Source organism: Amblyraja radiata, chromosome 4 (genome assembly GCF_010909765.2).
Source record: "Amblyraja radiata isolate CabotCenter1 chromosome 4, sAmbRad1.1.pri, whole genome shotgun sequence".
NCBI lineage: Eukaryota > Metazoa > Chordata > Chondrichthyes > Rajiformes > Rajidae > Amblyraja > Amblyraja radiata.
In genome coordinates this window covers 46,499,845-46,522,830 of record NC_045959.1, presented here as the reverse complement: position 1 = coordinate 46,522,830, position 22,986 = coordinate 46,499,845, and the positions used below count along the sequence as shown (strand labels likewise).

The following is a 22,986-nucleotide window of genomic DNA, read 5'->3' as shown; positions in this document are numbered from 1 at the left end:
AGCCAATCTATCTCAGGACAGAACCCACACAAGTCGACACTGGGTAAAATGAGGAAGCAACATGCAGCGGAGGAACAGGAGCATCAGAACCCTACTACTGATTGTCTCTGGAAAACCAAGGCATCACAACTGTCCAGAAGTAGCTGGAGCTAACGACGATTGAGAACCAACTGGTTTCCTTTGCAGTTTCATTGGATTCACCAGAAGGGCAAAGCTAGAAGAAAGATGTCAAATAGCCTGACCAGCTCGGAGAGGACTCTGCCAGCAAGGCAGAATCTCCAGGATTGATGCATCTTTTTGACTGAAGATGGTGTCATCACCAATTCAACACTGAAGAAAAGAAATCACCAGTAATGACTAGGAGGAAAAGACCTAGCCAGGACCAAGCAGGACTTCATGTGCATCATACCTGACACTGCTTGTTGTTGGGAAACACAAGTGAGGATGTTAAAGTGAGCAAGGTGTGCCGTCCAAGAGAAGATTCGGCAGCTGAAGACGGGCCCACGATGGGTTTTGGACGTAGACGGGCCCTCGGTGGTTGCCGGAGGTCGGAGAGAAGACGAAGAGGAGCAAGTGCCATTGGTAGTTATGATAAATGCAGAACGTGACACCTGAAAGCCAAGGTATCTCTGGTAATGAAGCCAATCCTTGTCACAGGACAGAACCCACACCCAAGTCAACACTGGACAAAATGAGGAAGGAACATACAGGGGAGGAACAGCAGCATCAGAAGCCTACCATGGATTGTCACTGGGAAAACCAATTCATCACAACTGACCAGAAGTAGCTAGAGCTAAGGGCAATTGAAAATCAAGCTGGTCTCTTTGCAGTGTCATTGCATTCACCATAAGGGCAAAGCCAGAAGAAAGAGCCTAACCAGCTCTGAGAGGATTCTGCTCGCAAGATAGAATCTCTGGGTATGACGCATCTTTTTACCAATGAACGGAGCCCTCACCAATTCAACCGGTCAAAAGAAAGCACATGCTAAGCAATAAAAAATAAATAAATTAGTTGTTATATTGGCGTTGATATCCATTACAGCAATCTAATGGATATCTTGTCTCATTATTTATATAATTAAAACTCTAATCTTGACCACTTCCTGTTTGCGCTGTATATTGATTTTAGTAAAAACACGACCACTTACGGCTGACATTTTGGCCACCTTACTCAGAGTTCCCCTCCAGCTGTCAACGACAAACTCGACACCTGAAAGCCAAGGAATCTTTCATTGTCCTATCTGGGATATGGCAATAAACTCTCTTGACTTGAAAGAAGATGAAGAAGAGCAGCAAGTGGCAAAGATAGTTATGCCAAATGACCCAATTTCATCATCCAAGCGAGACGGATAAAGAGAGTGAGCTGGGCCCTCAGGGAGCGAGGAAGACGGACGGAAGCCGTCCAAGCGAAGACTCGACAGCTGAAGACGGGCCCTCGGTGGGTTTCGAAGGTCAAAGAGAAGACGAAGAGGTGCAAGTGCCAATGGTAGTTACGTCAAATGCAGAAAGCAACACCTGAAATCCAAGGGATCTCTGGTAATGAAGCATATCTATGTCACAGGACAGAACCCACACCCAAGTTAACACTGGACAAAATGAGGTGGATGGGTGGAACATACATGGGTGGAACAGGAGCATCAGGACCCTACTGCAGATTGTCTCTGGGAAAACCAATGCATCGCAACTCACCAGAAGTAGCTGGAGCTAACGGCAATTGAGAACCAAGCTGGACTCCTTTTTGCATTGTCTTTGGATTCACCAGAAGGGCAAAGCCAGAAGAAAGATGTCAAATAGCCTGACCAGCTTGGGGAGGACTCTGCTAGCAAGGCAGAATCTCCAGGAATGATGCATCTTTTTGACTGGAGATGGATCCATCACCAATTTAACACTGAACAAAAGAAAATACCAGTGATGACGAGGAGGAAAAGACCCATCCAGGACCAAGAGAAGACGAAGAGGAGCATCGGCCAATGATAGTTACGACAAATGCAGAAAAGGACACCTGAAAGCCAAGGAATCTCTGGTAAGGAAGCCTATCCTTGTCACAAAACAGAACCCACACCCAAATCAACACTGGACAAAATGTGGAAAGAACATACATGGGAGGAACAGGAGCAGCAGAACTCTACCATGGATTGTCACTGGGAAAACCTAGGCATCACAACTGATCAGAAGTAGCTGGAGCTAACGATGATTGAGAACCAAGCTGGACTCTTCTTTGCAGTGTCATTGGAATCACCATCAAGGCAAAACCAGAAGAAAAATGTCAAATAACCTGACCAGCTCTGGGAGGACTCTACTAGCAAGACAGAATCTCCAGGAATGATGCATCTTTGACTGAAGATGGAGCCATCACCAATTCAACACTGAATAAAAGAAAGCACCAGTGATGGCGAGGTGGAAAAAAACAGCCAGGCCAAAGCAGGAGAGCATGAGGATCATAAGTGACACTGATTGTTGGTGGGAAACACAAGCGAAGATGTTAAATAAATCAAGGTGTGCCGTCCAAGAGAGGATTTGGCTGCTGAAGGCAGGTGTGCGGAGGGTGCCGGAGGTTGGACTTGCCCCGTGCTGGGTACCGGAAAGAAGATGAAGAGGAGCAAGAAGCAAAGATAGTTACGACAAATCATCCACTTTCGTCGCCCAAGCAAGTCGGCTAAAGAGTGAGCTGGACCCTCAGGGAGCGAGGAAGACGGATGAAGCCGCCCAAGAGACGACTCGGCAGCTGAAGACGGGCCCTCGGTGGGTGCCGGAGATTGGAGAGAACCAATGGTAGTTACGACAAATGCAGAACGCGACACCTGAAAGCCAAGGGATCTCGGGTAATGAAGCCAATCCTTGTCACAGGACAGAACCCACACCCAAGTCAACACCAGACAGAATGAGGAAGGAACATACAGGAGAGGAACAGGAACATCAGAACCCTACCATGGATTGTCACTGGGAAAACCAAGGCTTCACAGCTGAGCTGAAGTAGCTGGAGCTAACATCGATGGGGAACCAAGCTGGTCTCCTCTTTGCAGTGTCATTGGATTCACCATCCTAGAAGCTAGAAGAAAAATGGCAAATAGCCTGACCAGCTCTGGGAGGACTCTGCTAGCAAGACAGAATCTCCAGGAATGATGCATCTTTCTGACTGAAGATGGAGTCATCACCAATTCAACACCGAACTAAAGAAAGCACCAGTGATGACGAGGCGGAGAAGATCCATCCAGGACCAAACAGTTCATGAGCATCACAACTGATGTTGCTTGATGGTGGGAAACCTAAGTGAGGATGTTAAAGATGGCAAGGTGTGCAGTCCAAGGGAGGATACAGCAGCTAAAGACAGGCCCGTGGTGGGTGCCGAAGGTTCGATGTGCCCACGGTGGGTGCCGGAGAGAAGATGAAGAAGAGGTTCAAGAACCAAAGATAGTTACGACAATTTACCTACTTTCATCACCCCAGTGAGACGGTTAAAGAGTGAGCTAGGCCCTCATGGAGCGAGGAAGACTGATGGAGCCGTCCAAGTGATTACTCGGCAGCTGAAGATGGGCCCATGGTGGGTTCCGGAGGTCGGAGCGAAGACGGCCCCTCTGGGTGCAGGAGGTCGTAGAGAAGACTAAGAGCAGCAAGTGCCAATGTTATTCTCCCAATTCCCAACGCGACACCTGAAAGCCAATGGATCTCTCGTAATGAAGCCAATCTATCTCAGGACAGAACCCACACAAGTCGACACTGGGTAAAATGAGGAAGCAACATGCAGCGGAGGAACAGGAGCATCAGAACCCTACTACTGATTGTCTCTGGAAAACCAAGGCATCGCAACTGTCCAGAAGTAGCTGGGGCTAACGACGATTGAGAACCAACTGGTTTCCTTTGCAGTTTCATTGGATTCACCAGAAGGGCAAAGCTAGAAGAAAGATGTCAAATAGCCTGACCAGCTCGGAGAGGACTCTGCCAGCAAGGCAGAATCTCCAGGATTGATACATCTTTTTGACTGAAGATGGTGTCATCACCAATTCAACACTGAAGAAAATAAATCACCAGTAATGACTAGGAGGAAAAGACCTAGCCAGGACCAAGCAGGACTTCATGAGCATCATACCTGACACTGCTTGTTGTTGGGAAACACAAGTGAGGATGTTAAAGTGAGCAAGGTGTGCCGTCCAAGAGAAGTTTCGGCAGCTGAAGACGGGCCCACGATGGGTTTTGGACGTAGACGGGCCCTCGGTGGTTGCCGGAGGTCGGAGAGAAGACGAAGAGGAGCAAGTGCCATTGGTAGTTATGATAAATGCAGAACGTGACACCTGAAAGCCAAGGTATCTCTGGTAATGAAGCCAATCCTTGTCACAGGACAGAACCCACACCCAAGTCAACACTGGACAAAATGAGGAAGGAACATACAGGGGAGGAACAGCAGCATCAGAAGCCTACCATGGATTGTCACTGGGAAAACCAATTCATCACAACTGACCAGAAGTAGCTAGAGCTAACGGCAATTGAAAATCAAGCTGGTCTCTTTGCAGTGTCATTGCATTCACCATAAGGGCAAAGCCAGAAGAAAGAGCCTAACCAGCTCTGAGAGGATTCTGCTCGCAAGATAGAATCTCTGGGTATGACGCATCTTTTTACCAATGAACGGAGCCCTCACCAATTCAACCGGTCAAAAGAAAGCACATGCTAAGCAATAAAAAATAAATAAATTAGTTGTTATATTGGCGTTGATATCCATTACAGCAATCTAATGGATATCTTGTCTCATTATTTATATAATTAAAACTCTAATCTTGACCACTTCCTGTTTGCGCTGTATATTGATTTTAGTAAAAACACGACCACTTACGGCTGTGATTTTGGCCACCTTACTCAGAGTTCCCCTCCAGCTGTCAACGACAAACTCGACACCTGAAAGCCAAGGAATCTTTCATTGTCCTATCTGGGATATGGCAATAAACTCTCTTGACTTGAAAGAAGATGAAGAAGAGCAGCAAGTGGCAAAGATAGTTATGCCAAATGACCCAATTTCATCATCCAAGCGAGACGGATAAAGAGAGTGAGCTGGGCCCTCAGGGAGCGAGGAAGACGGACGGAACCGTCCAAGCGAAGACTCGACAGCTGAAGACGGGCCCTCGGTGGGTTTCGAAGGTCAAAGAGAAGACGAAGAGGTGCAAGTGCCAATGGTAGTTACGTCAAATGCAGAAAGCAACACCTGAAATCCAAGGGATCTCTGGTAATGAAGCATATCTATGTCACAGGACAGAACCCACACCCAAGTTAACACTGGACAAAATGAGGTGGATGGGTGGAACATACATGGGTGGAACAGGAGCATCAGGACCCTACTGCAGATTGTCTCTGGGAAAACCAATGCATCGCAACTCACCAGAAGTAGCTGGAGCTAACGGCGATTGAGAACCAAGCTGGACTCCTTTTTGCATTGTCTTTGGATTCACCAGAAGGGCAAAGCCAGAAGAAAGATGTCAAATAGCCTGACCAGCTTGGGGAGGACTCTGCTAGCAAGGCAGAATCTCCAGGTATGATGCATCTTTTTGACTGGAGATGGATCCATCACCAATTTAGCACTGAACAAAAGAAAATACCAGTGATGACGAGGAGGAAAAGACCCATCCAGGACCAAGAGAAGACGAAGAGGAGCATCGGCCAATGATAGTTACGACAAATGCAGAAAGCGACACCTGAAAGCCAAGGAATCTCTGGTAAGGAAGCCTATCCTTGTCACAAAACAGAACCCACACCCAAATCAACACTGGACAAAATGTGGAAAGAACATACATGGGAGGAACAGGAGCAGCAGACCTCTACCATGGATTGTCACTGGGAAAACCTAGGCATCACAACTGATCAGAAGTAGCTGGAGCTAACGACGATTGAGAACCAACTGGTTTCCTTTGCAGTTTCATTGGATTCACCAGAAGGGCAAAGCCAGAAGAAAGATGTCAAATAGCCTGACCAGCTCGGAGAGGACTCTGCCAGCAAGGCAGAATCTCCAGGATTCATGCATCTTTTTGACTGAAGATGGTGACATCACCAATTCAACACTGAAGAAAAGAAATCACCAGTAATGACTAGGAGGAAAAGACCTAGCCAGGACCAAGCAGGACTTCATGAACATCATAGCTGACACTGCTTGTTGTTGGGAAACACAAGTGAGGATGTTAAAGTGAGCAAGGTGTACCGTCCAAGAGAAAATTCGGCAACGATGGGTTCTGGAGGTTCGACGTAGATGGGGCCATCGTGGTTGCCGGAGGTCGGAGTGAAGACAAAAAGGAGCAAGTACCATTGGTAGCTATGATCAATGCAGAACTGTCAACCTGAAAGCCAATGTATCTCTGGTAATGAAGCCAATCCTTGTCTTAGGACTGAACCCTGGACAAAATGAGGAAGGAACATACAGGGGAGGAACAGCAGCATCAGAAGAAAGCACATGCTAAGCAATAAAAAATAAATAAATTAGTTGCTATATTGGAGTTGATATCCATTACAGCAATCTAATGGATATCTTGTCTCATTATGTATATCATTAAAACTAATCTTGACCACTTCCTGTTTGCGCTGTATATTGATTTTAGAAAAAACGTGACCAGTTACGGCTGATTTTGGCCCCCTCCAGCTGTCAACAACAATTGCAGTACTCGACACCTGAAAGCCAAGGTATCTTTGGTAAATAAGCCTATTCTTGTCATAGGACAGAACCCTCCCCCAAATCAACATTGGACAAAATGCGGAAGGAACATACATGGGAAGAACAGGAGCATCAGAACTCTAGGTTGTGGTTGGACCAATTTAACACTGAACAAAAGAAAATACCAGTGATAACGAGGAGGAAAAGACCCATTCAGGAACAAACAGGAGAGCATGAGCATCATAACTGAAGCTACTTGTTGGTGGGAAACACAAGCGAAGATGTTAAAGAGTTCAAGGTTTGCCTTTCAAGAGGATTCGGCAGCTGAAGACGGGCCCGCGGTGGGTGCCGGAGGTTGGACTTGCCCCGTGGTGGGTACTGGAAAGAAGATGAAGAAGAGAAGCAAGTGGCAAAGATAGTTATGACAAATGACCCAATTTCATCACCCAAGCGAGACGGATAAAGAGAGTGAGTTGGGCCCTTAGGGAGCGAGGAAGACGGACGGAGCCGTCCCAGCGAGGACTCGACAGCTGAAGACGGGCCCGCGGGTTCCGGAGGTCAAAGAGAAGCCGAAGAGGAGCAAGTGCCAATGATAGGTATGTCAAATGCTGAAAGCACACCTGAAATCCAAGGGATCGCTGGTAATGAAGCCTATCTTTGTCATAGGACAGAACCCACCCCCAAGTCAACACTGGACAAAATGAGGAACATACATGAGAGGAACTGGAGCATCAGAACCCTACTACAGATTGTCTCTGGGAAAACCAAGGCATTGCAACTCACCAGAAGTAACTGGAGCTAATGACGATTGAGAACCAAGATGGACTCCTTTTTTGCAGTTTCATTGGATTCACCAGAAGGGCAAAGCCGGAAGAAAGATGTCAAATAGCCTGACCAGCTCGGGGAGGACTCTGCTAGCAAGGCAGAATCTCGAAAAATGATGCATCTTTTTGATTGAAGATGGAACCATCACCAATTTAAAAGAAAATACCAGTGATGACGAGGAGGAAATGAAGAGGAGCAAGTGCCATTGATAGTTATGACAAATGCAGAACGCGACAACTGAAAACCAAGGTATCTCTGGTAATGAAATCTATCCTTGTCACGGGGCAGAACCCACACCTAAGTCAACACTGGACAAAATGAGGAAGGAACATACTGGGGAGGAACAGCAGCATCAGAAGTCTACCATGGATTGTCACTGGGAAAACCAATCACAACTGACCAGAAGTAGCTAGAGCTAACGGTGATTGAAAATCGAGCTGGTCTCTGCAGTGTCATGAGATTCACCAAAAGGGCAAAGCCAGAAGAAAGATGTCAAACAGCCTGACCAGCTCGGAGAGGATTCTGCTGGCAAGATAGAATCTCTGGGAATTATGCATCTTTTTACCAATAAACGGAGCCCTCACCAATTCAACCGGTCAAATGAAAGCACATGCTAAGCAATAACAGATAAATAAATTGTTATATTGGCATATATTGGAGTTGATATCCATTACAGCAATCGAATGGATATCTAGTCTCATGTTATTATTAGCTATGGGAAAGTAGACCATGATAATACAAAAACAATTTTTGTGGAGCAGCCATTGTGATGCAGTTTGTTGTGGTTTAGAAGGAGTGTGTTGCTGGTGCAATGTGGTTCAAGAACCTGATGGTTGATGGCGAGATTCTGTTCTTGAACCTTGAAAGACCAGTCCTTGGGCTGCTCAGAGTCTTTTAAGAGGCGCCATAAAAAGCTGCAATTTGCATTTTTAGTCTGGATGCCTTATTACTTTATTTGCTTACATATGTAGACTTTATGTGAAGTTCAGACCAGCATTTTATCTTCAGGCTGGGTAAAAGGTTTTTGGTATTTAGCCACAATGCAAAGTGAGGAATGGTGATCATGATAACTTACAGGCTTGTTCTTGTGTGATGTGAACATAACATGTTGTATTGATTAATCCATTGCTTCTTTACCAATGTCTAATGATAAATCTGGCAGAAGGTTAAGAAGTCTATAATAGTTTGTCTGAGGAACCAGAGATGTGGAACCTAATGGATCCCCTGAAGAAAGTTTTTCTGAACTATCCCTGCTTTCAACCCAATAATCTCTCCTTAGCTGCAGCACATGCAAGAAAATAGATACTTGAATGTTAACTCCAACATTGTAGGATGTCCAAACTGCCAGGTGATTGAAATGAAACCTCACTTCACACCCCTTGCAACGCTCAGGTTGCCAGATGAAATGTGCAGAAAGCGTCACCTGAAAGCCAAGGAGTCTGGGAATGAAGCCTCTACTTGCCAGAGGACAGAGGCACAACCAAGTCCACACAGATTTAAAGTAGGAGGAAAAGGCCCAGCCATGAACATACAGGAGGGCAGGAGCAATAGAGCCCTGACACTTCTCTTCCCTGGGGAAACCAAAGCATCACCACAGACCAGAAGAGGATGGAGATAATCATTGGTGAAGTAGGCTGGTCTCCACTGTGCAATACTATTAGATTCACCACAAGGACTTGGCCAAAAGAAAGATGTCCAAGATCCTGAAGTGCTCTGGGGATACACTGCTCGCAAGACAGAAAAATCCCAGGATCACAAAAGAAACACAATGAAGAACAACTATAATTTACTGATAAACCTGCAGTGTCTTGGATATTAATTTGAGATTGATGGGACTGATCAGCGGTTGTAGAGCTACTGAGGATCAATGAGCTTAACCTGGCCCTGGAGGATGATACAAGGCGTCCAGGCTGAGAGTCACTGTCCTGCCTGAGGAGATCCGGTGCATCTGTTACCTTCTCTCGCCCAGTCCAACATACGGTATGTAAAAAGCTACTGAAATATTTTATTCCCAACAAACAGGGTTTTTTTTAAAGAGTCAGTGAAAAGAGATGTAATATTTCACTCCCATAGTCTGCCATGTCCATTTAATTTGGATGACATGTTTCTCTATTTGATGATACAAGAGATTGAGCTTTTTTTCCCCTTGATTGAGTTGGGGTTCAAGCTTGACGAAAAGCTGTTTTAATCCTGGAGGGGATAGTTCCCTGGTTCCTCCATCATCTTTCTGATGATAGCTGCCTTTTTGACGAAGCACTTTGTGCAGATTCCTTCAATGGTGTGGTGAGACAATAATGAGGAAAAGACCCAGCTCTCGGGTTTAGACAGTAGATGTGGAGGTTGGGCTGGGGGTCAAGGATGGGTTGACGGTCGGTTGGACGCGCCGCTGAGAACAAAGGTGGAGCCGGCGTGGGGAACCAGCGAGATGTCTTCCTGCAGACTTCGGTGACCTTCTCCGACATGACTGCCAGCAACGTGCCAGGGGGTAGAGCGGCCACCGACTCAACACTAGCCAAAAGAAGGCAAAAGGGGTTTAAGGGAGGAGGAAAAGACCCAGTATTTTAGTAGTATAGAGGAGAGCCAGAGCAGCATAACCCTGACACAGCTCTTTGCTGGGAAACCCAAGGCATCATAACAGACAAGAAACAGAACAGAACAGACGCCTCCCAGGAAGCCACGAGCAGTGTGAGAATCTGGTTGACGCATCCCTGTGGCCCAACTCTGGGTCGGAGCTACGGAGCCTTCAAGAGTGGACCCGACGACGATAGAATTTGGCCTGGTGGTTTGCGAGGAGGTCGTGTCAGCAGTCGGCAAGAAGGTAGAGCTGGCGGTCGAAGTGTAGTAAGGGGTTGGCGGTGGGTGCTGGAGGTCGGGCGCTCCGCCGAGAACAAAGGTGAATCCGGCGTTGGGGGACCGCCAAGAGGGAAAACCAAAGAAGACGTGCCGCGGAGAACGAAGTAGGACCCTGCGTGGGAGAATCGCCGAGAACTAAGGGGGACTGTCGACATCTGGTATCTCCAGACCTCAGCCAACTGCTGCCTCAACCAGGGGCGGAATGGTGGTGCAGCGTAGAGTTGCTGCCTTACAGCACCAGAGACCCGGGTTTGATCCTGATTACGGGTGCTCTCTGTGGAATTTGTTCGTTCTCCCCGTGACCTGTGTCCGTTTTCTCTGAGATCTTTGGTTAACTCCCACACTCAAGGCGTACAGGTTTGTAGGTTAATTGGGTACGGTAAAAATTATAAATTGCTCCTACTGTGCGTGATAGTGTTAATGTGCGGGGATGTTTTTGCGCTGTATCTCTAAACTAAACTAGTTCACTGATTCTCTTGCGCCCTTGCCTCTGTCTCTGTCTCCGATTTCACCAACAGATACGGAGCACCTCCACTCCCAGTAACCTTCCTCCTCAACCCTCCTTCTATGCTGTCTTGGGCAAGCAGAAGTCACCAGTCGTCTATGTAAGTGTGAACATTTACATTCAAAAAGAGATTTTCAATTAAAAAAATGTTTAATTTAGTTGCCTTTACTGTTGATTTTGTTTTTAAACTTTTTTCTTTCTTAAAGATTGATGGACCCATGCTCTCAGATCTTGGCTATCATGTACCTTCTGTGCACCAATGAGCTTAACCTGACCAATCTGCACACTGACAGTTGCCGGCTTGCGCAAGGAGATCCAGAGCATCTGCAATGTTCCCTCGTTCATTCCAACAAAGCCTCTGGTAAGAGCAACCAAAAAGAGTAATTTATTCCTCACTGACAGTCTTTTAAAAATCACCAGAAAAAAATGTATTCCCCAAGCCTGCCATTTACGTTTATTTTGTCTGGATGTCCTATTTCTTTATTTATAGTGCTTCGTAACAAAAGATGCAAAGTTCGGGCTGGGAGTTGATATTCAGGCTGGGTAGTAGGTATCACACAACATGGTTAGTGTGAAACAATTGTACACAAGCTGACATTTTCTTGAAGATCTCAATTACATAAATGCAAGTTGCAGGCATCAAAGGTCTTTATTTTTCAGCTGGCCCCAATCATTAAATGTCAAGAAACTGTACACTGTAATTTAGAGCCATGGGAATCTGCAGATGCTGGAATCATGGATCAAAAAACAAAATGTGTTGCTCAATAATAATAATAATAATAATAATAATAATATCTTTTATTGTCATTGCACATCAGTGCAACGAGATTTAGTATGCAGCTCCACTGATGTACAAGAAAGGTAAATAAATACAATACATAAATAAGCAAGCTGAATTGATTGACGTGACCATCTGAGGGAGACTGTCCAAAGGGGGTGAGTGGGGGGGCACTCATTAGGGCCGTTTCAGAGCCGCTATAGCTCTTGGGATAAAACTGTTCCTGAGTCTGGAGGTTCGGGCGTAGAAGGCCTTGTAACGTCTGCCGGAGGGAAGTAGTTGAAACAGACCGTGGCAGGGGTGTGATGAGTCCTTATGGATGCTGAGGGCCTTCCTGAGGCACCGCGTGTGGTAGATGCCCTCCAAGGCTGGTAGCTCTGTCCCGATGATCCGCTGCACTCTGTTGACGACGCGCTGAAGAGCTCTCCTCTCCGCCTCCGTGCAGCTGAGATACCACACAGAGATGCCATACGTTAGTATGCTCTCTGCGGTGCAGCGGTAGAACGTTGTCAGCAGCTGTTGGGGCAGACCAGTCTTTTTTAATGTCCTCAGGAAGAACAGTCGTTGTTGCGCCTTCTTGACCAGCGCGGCGGTGTTCGTGGACCATGTGAGGTCTTCTGAAAAGTGAGTGCCCAGAAACTTAAAGCTGGACACTCTCTCCACACTTTCCCCGTAAATGGAGATTGGGGCGTATTCTCCAGAATGGGACCTCCTGAAGTCAATAATCAGCTCCTTGGTCTTGGAGGTGTTTAGTGCCAAGTTTTTATTGGCGCACCAGTCCGCCAGGTTCTGCACCTCTGCTCTGTAGTTTGTTTCATCACCGTTGGTGATCAGCCCAACCACTGTGTCGTCTGCAAACTTCACGATGGTGTTGGTGTCGAATGCAGGGACACAGTTGTGAGTGAAGAGGGAGTAGAGCATGGGGCTTAGTACACAACCCTGTGGTGTGCCGGTGCTCAGGGTGATGGTGGAGGACAGGTGCGGGCCCAGTCTCACTGCCTGCGGTCGCTCCGTGAGAAAGGTCAGGATCCAAGCGCATATCGGTGAGCTGAGGCCTAGCTGGTGGAGTTTGGTGGTGAGCTTGGTGGGGATGACCGTATTGAATGCAGAGCTATAGTTAATGAAGAGCATCCTCACATACGTGCCCTGTCTGTCCAGGTGAGTCAGGACAGTGTGAAGGGCCAGAGAGATGGCATCCTCTCGATCTATTTGCCCTGTATGCAAATTGATGGGAGTCCAGTGAGGCAGGGATGCTGGATTTAATATGGGAGAGGACCAGCCTTTCGAAGCACTTCATAGGGATTGGAGTCAGGGCAACCGGGCGGTAGTCGTTGAGGTTGGTGATTTTGGACTTTTTCGGCACCGGCACTATGGTGGCTGTTTTCAGGCACTTGGGGACCGTTGCCAGAGATAGAGATAGATTGAAGATTCTCGTGAATACCTCCGCCAGCTGTCCAGCACAGTCCTTTAATACTCTTCCCTGGACTCCATCCGGGCCTGCAGCCTTGCGTGGATTGATCCTACGCAGAGTGCACTGTACCTCCTGAGTGCTCAGTGTTAAGGCCTGTCCCTCCGCAATGGCCGGGGTTATTCCACACCTGGTGGTGTTGCCAGTTTCGAACCGGGCAAAGAAGGTGTTTAGTTCATTGGCCAGTGTGATATCACCGTGGGGGCAGGCGGGGCTGCTCTTGTAGTCAGTGATGTCCCTGACACCCTGCCACATGCTTCTGGTGTCCGCGGTATTGAAGTGGTCTTCTACCCTTTGCCTGTGGATGACTTTGGCCTTTTTTATGCCTCTGTTCAGGTTCGACCTGGCCGCTCTGTAAGCAGAAGTGTCTCTGGATTTAAAGGCGTTGTTGCGTGCCCTTAGCAGATCCTGAACCTCCTTGTTCATCCAGGGTTTCCGGTTTGGGAACATCTTTATTTGCTTGTCCACTGTGACAGTCTCCACACAGCAGTTGATGTAGGAGAGCACAGTGGATGTGTACTCCTCCAAGTCTACCTCTGTACCACTGGTAGCCTGTTGTGCAAACAGGTCCCAGTCGGTGCGATCAAAGCAGTCCTGGAGTTGTAGGGTGGCATCCTTGGGCCATATTTTGACCGTCCTTATTGCAGGTTTGGTCTTGCGGATGAGGGGTTTATATGCAGGCAGTAGAAACAGTGAGAGGTGATCGGATTGTCCCAGGGATGGGCGGGGGAGAGCTCTGTATGCGTCCTTGATGTTGGTGTACACTTTATCCAACGTGTTTGAGCCCCTGGTAGGGCACTGCACATGCTGGTGGAATTTGCGGAGTGTGGCACGTAGGTCGACCTGGTTAAAGTCCCCTGCAACAATGAAGGCACCGTCGGGGTGAGCATCCTGCTGCTTACTGATGGCCGAGTGCAGTTGTGCTAGTGTTAGGTTAGCATTAGCCTGTGGTGGGATGTATATGGCCATGATGAAAACCACAGTAAACTCCCGAGGCAGGTAAAACGGTCTACATTTAAGCAGTAGGTATTCCAGGTCAGGGGAACAGTAGCTCTCTACTGCAGTGTGGTTGGTACACCAGTCATTGTTGATGTAGATGCAGAACCCGCCACCCTTGCTCTTACCGGAGTCCTTTGTTCTATCAGCACGATGCAGTGACCGGTTGGTCAGGTCCACAGCCCCATCGGGAACCAGCGCACTGAGCCAGGTCTCTGTGAAGATCAGCACACAGCAGTCTTCCAGGGATCGCTGGGTGTTGATCCAGAGCCTTACCTCATCCATCTTGTTGGTGAGTGATCGGACATTCGCGAGAAAGACGCTTGGGAGCGATGGTCTTTGTGGAGCCCTCCGTAGCCTGTCCTGCACCCCCGCTCGCCTTCCACGTTTCTGCTTCCGTTCCCGGCGCTTGCTCCGTCTCCTGCCCTCCGGAGTGGTGATCCAAGGGGCTTTCCTGCCCAGCTCCGACGGGACGGTAAGGGTACTGTAGTACTCACACGCCAGTTTCTCGCAGCCGCGTCCGATGCTGAGTAGTTCTGAACGGCTCCATGTGCGACCAGTCGCGATTGCGATGCGGGTCTTGGATTCCCTCGTCCTGTAGGCGAGTTTCTTCTTATGGTTCCTGGGGTTTCCGGGGTTACTAGGGTTCCTATGGGTTCTAGGGGTTCTGGGGTTTTTAATTACCTTGATTTCCAGCCGCGTTCGGTACCGGGCTGCTCCGAGTAAACTCGGGCTTGGGAGCGCAAAGCCGCTGCGTCTGGACGCGCCGCCATCTTCAACAGCTTTGTGGACCATGCAAACCTCTATGGTCAGCCAACATTGTGGGTTGTGACCCATCTTCAGTCTGTTAGTCTAGTACTAGGAGGGGATATAAGAGGTAAATTTGAACAAAAAATGGCAGATGTTGGAAATAAAAAAACAAAATGAGGCCCATTCAGCCCATCAGGAAACATCACTGAAGAGAGAAACATCATAATGAATGTTGATTAAAGAACAATCCGTAATCTTTTGAGATGTCTTTCATGAAAGCTGTTGCTTCAGTAGATTTGTGCTCAATGAACGCATGACTTTAGGAACCAAACTGAGTTTTTAAACTGGCTGCATCTGATATTTAACTTTAGCAAGACCAGACCAGAAACTCCTTGATTTTGTGCATCTTTTTGTTAATAGATGGTGCCAGAGTGTCTTTCCATAGCAATAATCTGTTCTGTTTATAATTGTGCACCAGCTAACAATACTTTCAAAAGAGTCAGTGCAGCACAGAAATAGGCCCTTTGGCCCAACTTAACCCTGTCAATCAAGATGACCCATATAAACCTAGTCTCTTTTTTTTTTGCGTTTGGTTCATATCCCTCTAAATCTTTTCTATCCATGTACCTGTCCAAGTATCTTTGAAATATTGTAATTGTCCCTTAAATACTTTCCCTGGCAGCTCGTTCTTTATACCATCCACTGTCTAAGTGGAAAAACTTGCCCCTCAGTTCCCTATTACTTTTTCCCCTCTCACCTACAACCTATGGTTTAAAAGATATGTGAACAGGTACATGCATTGGAAAGGTTTAGAGGGATATGGGCTAAATGCAAGCAAATTGGACTAGTTTAGATGGGGCAGCTTGGTCATTTTTTTTCCAAAGCTTATCAAGAAAAATGTTTATGTTATGCCGACAATGTTTGTTTAGGGTGAGAGGTCAATTATGACTGGTCACGTGTGTGACCTCACACGGAAAAGTTTTTTTCATAACTCGGTTTTATCTTACAAACCATGTGAATTTTAAAAAGCTAGAATGTTCATATCTTTAACAGACATGCATTATAGTTCTGTAGGTAGGAAAATAGCAATGAATAAGATTAATCTTACAATAATTTTTTAATGTATTTTTTACTTTATGTGATGCCATCTGATCACATGTGTGACATTTTTGGTTCACTTTCCAAAGAATGGCCCATAAACTATTCTATCTTTTACAGCTGGGTTAGATCCAGAGTATGAGGCACTGCCCTAACCATTAGAGATGGATGCCATGTTGAAAATAACCTCAAGTTTTCAGAAAGGAATGGATGGATCCTGCTTCTTATTGCTCCCTCCAGCAAGATGGCGGTGGTACGCTTCATCCTCCAGATCACCACAACAGCAGTCTGCAGTACCATCGGGCAGCTCATTATGATGATGGTACATTGACATAATTGAAACCGCCTTATTGGGTTAAAGCACAGAATGGATTTAGATGAAGGAAATAATATGAGCCACTGAATTCCATCATCACCAAAAAAGCATACCATCGTTTCTACTTCCTCAGAAGACAAGGATATTTGACATTAATTTAAAGACTCCTACCAACTTCTACAGTTGAACTGTAGAAAACGTACTGCCGGGTTTTATCATAGCTTGGTTTGGGAACAGCTTTGCCCAAGACCACACGAAATTGCAGAGTTGTGGATCACTCCAGCACACAGACCAGACTTCCCACCATTGACTACATCTACACTTCACTCCCTTGGGAAAACAGCCAACATAATCAAAGACCTTTTCCACCCTTGTCATTTTTCACTTTTCGCTGTTTCCACCACAAAGAGGATATAAAAGCTTGAACGCACGTACCTTCAGACTCTGGAACAGCTTCTTCCACTGTTATTTGAATTCTGAACGGTCCTTCCAGAAGCTAGGATACATTTCCTAATTTCCACCCAACATCATTGTGAACATTGGACTTTTTCTCAGAAACGATTATGCTACAATGTTGAGAAATTGTCTGTTTCTCCTCTCTCTACCTATTGTGCTTGTGTATGGCTTGATTGTATTCATGTACAGTATTACCTGATTTAATTGCATAGCATGCAAACAAAAGCTTTTCACTGTATCTCACTGCACACAACAATATAGCAATTTAAACTTGTTTTATGTGCCACAGTAGATGACTTCACATTGCCATTTTATATTCCTTATTTTATGTTCTGGCCCACACACTCACCCTTTAAAACCTCTTTACATCCTTCTCACCGCTCAAACAATTCCCAAGTTTTGTATCATCAGTAAAATTGGAAATGTGATATTTGGCTTCCTCATCCAACCAGTTGAAGAAGACTGAATAATCAAGGTTCCTGTGTTACCCACCTATTTATTCCCAATCCTTGGTTTCTGCCTGTCAGCCAATTCTCAATAGCCAGCAGTATACTACACTAATCACATACCTTCTGAAGTTCTAAATGTACCACTGCCATTGTCCATTTAACCAACCATATCCTCAAATATCTTCAAAAAAAACCCACCATGCACTTTTCTAAACTCCATTAACTATTGCTCAGACCATTTGCCCAACTGATTTAGACCCTGCTGTAATTTTTGATAACAATTTTCACTGCCTATGATACCGCATACTTTAGTGTCATCTGCAAACTCTCAGTCCCAAAAGGCCACTCCATTACAACTTGCATTTATTTATTTAGTCCATTTTGATCACTTTAGCAAGTCTACGGCTGCCTTGAAGTCCCTTGGGAAAGCAGCCAACATTTGTACTATTTCATTCCATAACTTGGAATCCAATTCAATTTGCGATTCACATTCTAGTTCATCAGGCACCATCTCCACCTCCCAAAATATTTGAGGAGATAGACCCATTGTTTTGTGATAAATGGGGAATATTTAGAAATGCTATCATCATCTTTGAAACTGCACATTATTAGTCTGAGGTTGTTACTCATAAGGAAAAGGAGTAGAATGAGGCTGTTCGGCCCATCGAGTCTACTCCGCCATTCAATCATGACTGATCTACTCCCTCCTAACCTCATTTTGCCTTCTCCCCATAACCTCTGACACCTCTACTAATCTAGAATCTATCTCTGCCTTAAAAATATCCACTCATAGCCATCTGGGGCAAAGAATTCCACAGATTCACCACCCTCTGACTAAAGAAATTTCTCCTCATCTTCCTAAAAAATGTACATTAGTTTTTAGTTTAATTTAGAGATACAGCGCGGAAACAGGCCCTTCGGCCCACCGGGTCTGCTGACCAGCGATCCCTGCACATTAACGCTAGAGACAATTTTTATATTTATCAAGCCAATTAACTTACAAACCTGTACGTCTTTGTAGTGTGGGAGGAAACTGAAGATCTCAGAGAAAACCCAGATGGTAGAATGGAGGTTTTAAAAAAAAATCCAGCTATACCTTATTCAGGTCTGCATTCTATTCTCCAGTGTTGGTCCAGCTGTTTTCTTTCTCACACTGCTCCTCTTCAGAGAGGTGCCCTGCCTATGAGCAACTTTAGAGCAGAGATGTAAGTGGATTTGGGCTGCATGGGCATGGTTTTACTGACAGCTTATCCTCCCACGCATTTTACTTATTTCAGAAGGAACCGTTTGCATCAGACACAACCTATATAACCATCATGTGTGGGAAGGAACTGCAGATGCCGGTTTAAACTGAAGATAGACACAAAAAGCTGGAGTAACTCAGCGGGTCAGACATCATCACTGGAGAAAAGGAATTACTGACGTTTCTAACGTTTCAGATCGAGACCCTACTTCAGACAGCCATCAGTTAGAGCAATGAGCACAGACTTTATTGTGTAGGAAAGAACTGCAGATGTTGGTTTAAACTGAAGGTAGGCACATAATGCTGGTGTAACTCAGCAGGCAGCATCTATAGGGAGATGGGGTGGAGGTTTTTTTTTTGGCTTTTTCCCCCTTTTGGATTTTTTTCCCCTTTTGGCTTTATTTGGCTTTTTTTCCCTTTTGGCTTTTTCCCCCCCACTTTTTTGGCTTTTTTCCCCCCACTTTTGACCGCGTGGATTTTCTCTGAGATCTTCGTTTTTGGGATGTGGAAGGAAACTGGAGGGGGTTTACACGGTCACAAGGAGAACGTGTAAACTCCACACAGACAGCACACAAGGTCAGGATCGAACCTGGATCTTGTGCGCTGATGAGATAGCAGCTCTACCAGTTGAGCCACTGTGCCTCCAAATGATCTTAGCAACCCAGTAACCTGACCCAACTCTACCCAGCCTCAACTCCACGTAAACCACGTAAATGATTTTATTGGATTAGTTGAACACACTCTTAATTATCCTCCCATCTGCTACAGTATGGAAGTAGATGGGAGGATATCAATGATCCAAGTCTTCAATAGCCTTTGAAGTTTCTGCCTATGTGATAAGCTGCCGTTTATAACCATATAACAATTACAGCAGGGAAACAGGCCATCTCGGCCCTTCTAGTCCATGCCGAACACTTATTCTCCCCTAGTCCCATCTACCTGCGCTCAGACCATATCCCTCCACTCCTTTCCCATCCATATACCTATCCAATTTATTTATAAATTATAAAATCGAACCTGCCTCCACCACCAACTCATTCCACACAGCTACCACTCTCTGAGTAAAGAAGATCCCTCTCATGTTACCCCTAAACTTCTGTCCCTTAATTCTCAAATCATGTCCCCTTGTTTGAATCTTCCCTACTCTCAATGGAAAAAGCTTATCCACGTCAACTCTGTCTATCCCTCTCTTAATTTTAAAGACCTCTATCAAGTCCCCTCTTAAGCTTCCGTGCTCCAAAGAATAAAGACCTAACTTTTTCAACCTTTCTCTGTAACTTAGTTGCTGAAACCCAGGCAACATTCGAGTAAATCTCCTCTGTACTCTCTCTATTTTGTTGACATCTTTCCTATAATTTGGCGGCCAAAATTGTACACTATACTCCAGAATTGGCCTCACCAATGCCTTGTACAATTTTAACATTACATCCCAACTCCTATACTCAATGCTCTGATTTATAAAGGCCAGCACCCCAAAAGCTTTATTTTCCACCCTACCTACATGAGATTCCACATTCAGGGAACTATGCACAGTTATTCCTAGATCCCTCTGTTCAACTGCATTCCTCAATTCGCTACCGTTTACCATGTACGTCCTATTTTGATTTGTTCTTCGAAGCTCTGGTTGTGTCCAGGAGTGTCTGCCTTTTAGCTGTGTGTTTTCCCAGGCTGCTAAATTAACTGCTTTTCATTACCGGGCTGGCATGCTTGAATATAATTGAAATCAGGAAAGGGTTGGGGAGGGGAGGGCGGGTTGGTGGGAGAGGGAAATTACGTGTGGTGAAGCCGTGTTCAGAGCTCCCATCCGGACTGCCTGTAATCCACACTGCCAGTCGAGAGGCTGGCTCCTCCATCCATATCTGCAGCTAATCTATATCCCACTGTACTTTTTGACAGCCTTCCTCACGTTCCGTGACCCCTGCAATCTCCGCGTCAACTTCATTGAGAGTTCAGTCTTTACAAAAGGTCATTGTAGTGATTTACTTTGTTTATAAAGACAACAATCCCGGTTTTGAACTACTTTCTCAAGGATAAATAATTGGCTACATATATATTTCTGTATCGATAGCTAGAAATCAGTTGTAAACAATATAGTTGCACAATTCTGGATCATTGAATTATTAACCGTTATGTAAGAGGAAGATAAATTCAAATGTTCTCAGTCTACATAGTTCAAATATATATTTTCCAACCTTTCTTTGATTACAACTACATTAAGAATTGTGTGAATTTTAATTGATAGATGTCTAATGATAACCATGCAGCTTTTCATTTTTAACCCAGTCCCAGCCCCGAGTATACTCGGGTCAGAGTATACAAGTAAAAAATATCTTGGCAGTGAACAGGTTAATCACAGGTGTAGTGGCCATTTGGCTTTATTTTGTGTGTCATTAATTATGACATTTGCCTTTAAATTTTAGTCTGCCCGTAATTATGTGGGTGGGATTTATTACGTAGTCAGTGGCGTGTTTGCTGCCGGGCTCCTTGTGCAGAAGCTGTTAGCCAGTTAGTTTAGTTCGGAGGACCATGGCCAAGGGTATAACTTTTGACCATGAGGAATTTTCTAACGTTTCTATGCGATAAACTGAAGCTTGACGAAGTTTAAAATGTACGAGTAAAAGAAGAAGGTTGGATGAATATCTTACTGTTTTTCTTCAACAATAAATAAACTATTAATCAAAAGACTGTGTTATGAAGATTTATCTTTCGAGAAACTTTGAGTCTGAAGGACGTGGAGAGTTCACATGCGTAACGAAAGGACATTCTCCCAATACCATGTTTTTTCCAGAGTGGCTAGAGAGATAACGGAGCGATCTCTTGAACGATATAATAATCTGCCATTACAACAGGAACGTTTCCAAAAAGGATATAAGGGGCATGACAATGAATACCTGCAACCAAAATACACATGGAAGTTTGCCTCCACAACAAATGAATGAGTCCAGAGAGATCATTTGCAACAAATCAGGATTTTATAACACAGATTGTGTCACTTTTCAAACATTTATTAGATCTTTGGGGGGAGGGAGATGTGACATTTTACAATTCTTCATCAGAAATTGAAACCTGCCACTTGAAAATGGAATTGTCTTATTCTGTTGCATATTTAAGCAATTTCAAGCATTCCAAGGGCAATGGAATATTTTGGTGGAATCTAATGGGTCGGGATGCATCTCTGGTGGAAAATGAACAGATATTTCAGTATGTAATCCTTCTTCAGTCTGATGGAATAAAGGGAAGGAAAATGGAAGAAGGAGGTAGGGGTGGGCAAAGCCTGCCAAATGAAAGGTGGATACAGTTGAGGGGAAGGTTGGTGGAAGATGGGTGGAGACATTGGCAGACCAGAGGTAAAAAGGAGGCAAAATGATGTCCGATAAGGAAAGCAGTGGGGGATTGAACTGTAAAATTTGGGGGAAGGATTTATATGGAGGGGAGAGATAAAATGAAAGTGGCGAGCTCGAAATAGGAAAAAGTGGGAGATGGGCGGAAAGAGGAGGGGCTGGTGGGAGAAATATATGTGTACCTGGAGGGAAGGCTTGGGGGGGGGGGGGGGGTGGTTGATGAATTACAAGTGCCCTCCATAATGTTTGGGACAAAGACCAGTCATTTATTTATTGGCCTCTATACTCCACAATTTGACATTTGTAATTGAAAAAATCACATGTGCACATTGTCAGATTTAAATAAAGGCCATTTTTATACATTTTGGTTCCACCATGTAGAAATTACAGCAGTGTTTATACACAGTGCCCCCCATTTCAGGGCACCATAATGTTTGGGGCACAGCAATGTCATGTAAATGAAAGTAGTCATGTTTAGTTTTGTGTTCCATATCCTTTGCATGCAAAGACCGCTTGAAGTCTGTGATTCATGGACATCACCAGTTCTGCCAGGCCTGTATTGCAGCCATCTTTAGCTTATGCTTGATTGGGGGCTAGTACCTTTCAGTTTTCTTTTCAGCATATAAAAGGCAAGCTCAATTGGGTTCAGATCGGGTAATTGACTTGGCCACTCAAGAATTGACCATTTTCTAGCTTTGAAAAACTCAGTTGTTACTTTAGCAGTATGTTTGGAATCATTGTCTTGCTGTAGAATGAACTGCCGGCCAATGAGTTTTGAGGCATTTGTTTGAACTTGAGCAGATAGGATGTGTCTATACACTTCAGAATTCATCATGCTACTACCATCAGCAGTTGTATCATCAATGAAGATAAGTGAGTCAGTACCTTCAGCAGCCATACATGCCCAGGTGATGGAAAGACTAGAGGAAAGACTAGGTGCTGAGAGCTCTCCTATACCTGCATTAAGGAGGCAATTAAACACCACCTGAGCAATTACAAATGCCTGTGAAGCCATGTGTCCCAAACATTATGGTGCCCTGAAATAGGGGAACTATTGTATAAACACAGCTGTAATTTCTACATGGTGAAACCAAAATGTATAAAAATACCCTTTAATAAAACCTGACAATGTGCACTTTAACCACATGTGATTTTTTTAAATCACAAATCTGAAATTGTGGCATACAGAGGCAAATAAATAAATGACGGGTCTTTGTCCCAAGCATTATGGAGGGCACTGTAATTCAACAAAGTGTTGGAGAGTATTGCAAACAGTAATATCAT

At 45.1% G+C, this 22,986-nt stretch overlaps 1 long non-coding RNA gene across 1 annotated transcript; it reads left to right on the top strand.

Annotated features, from left to right (window-relative positions):
- Positions 1 to 10,808: 10,808 nt before the first annotated feature.
- Positions 10,809 to 16,800, top strand: LOC116971712. The gene is made up of 3 exons (XR_004411578.1): positions 10,809 to 10,907; positions 11,014 to 11,168; positions 16,018 to 16,800. It is a non-coding gene; the product is annotated as an uncharacterized LOC116971712 (long non-coding RNA).
- Positions 16,801 to 22,986: the final 6,186 nt, after the last annotated feature.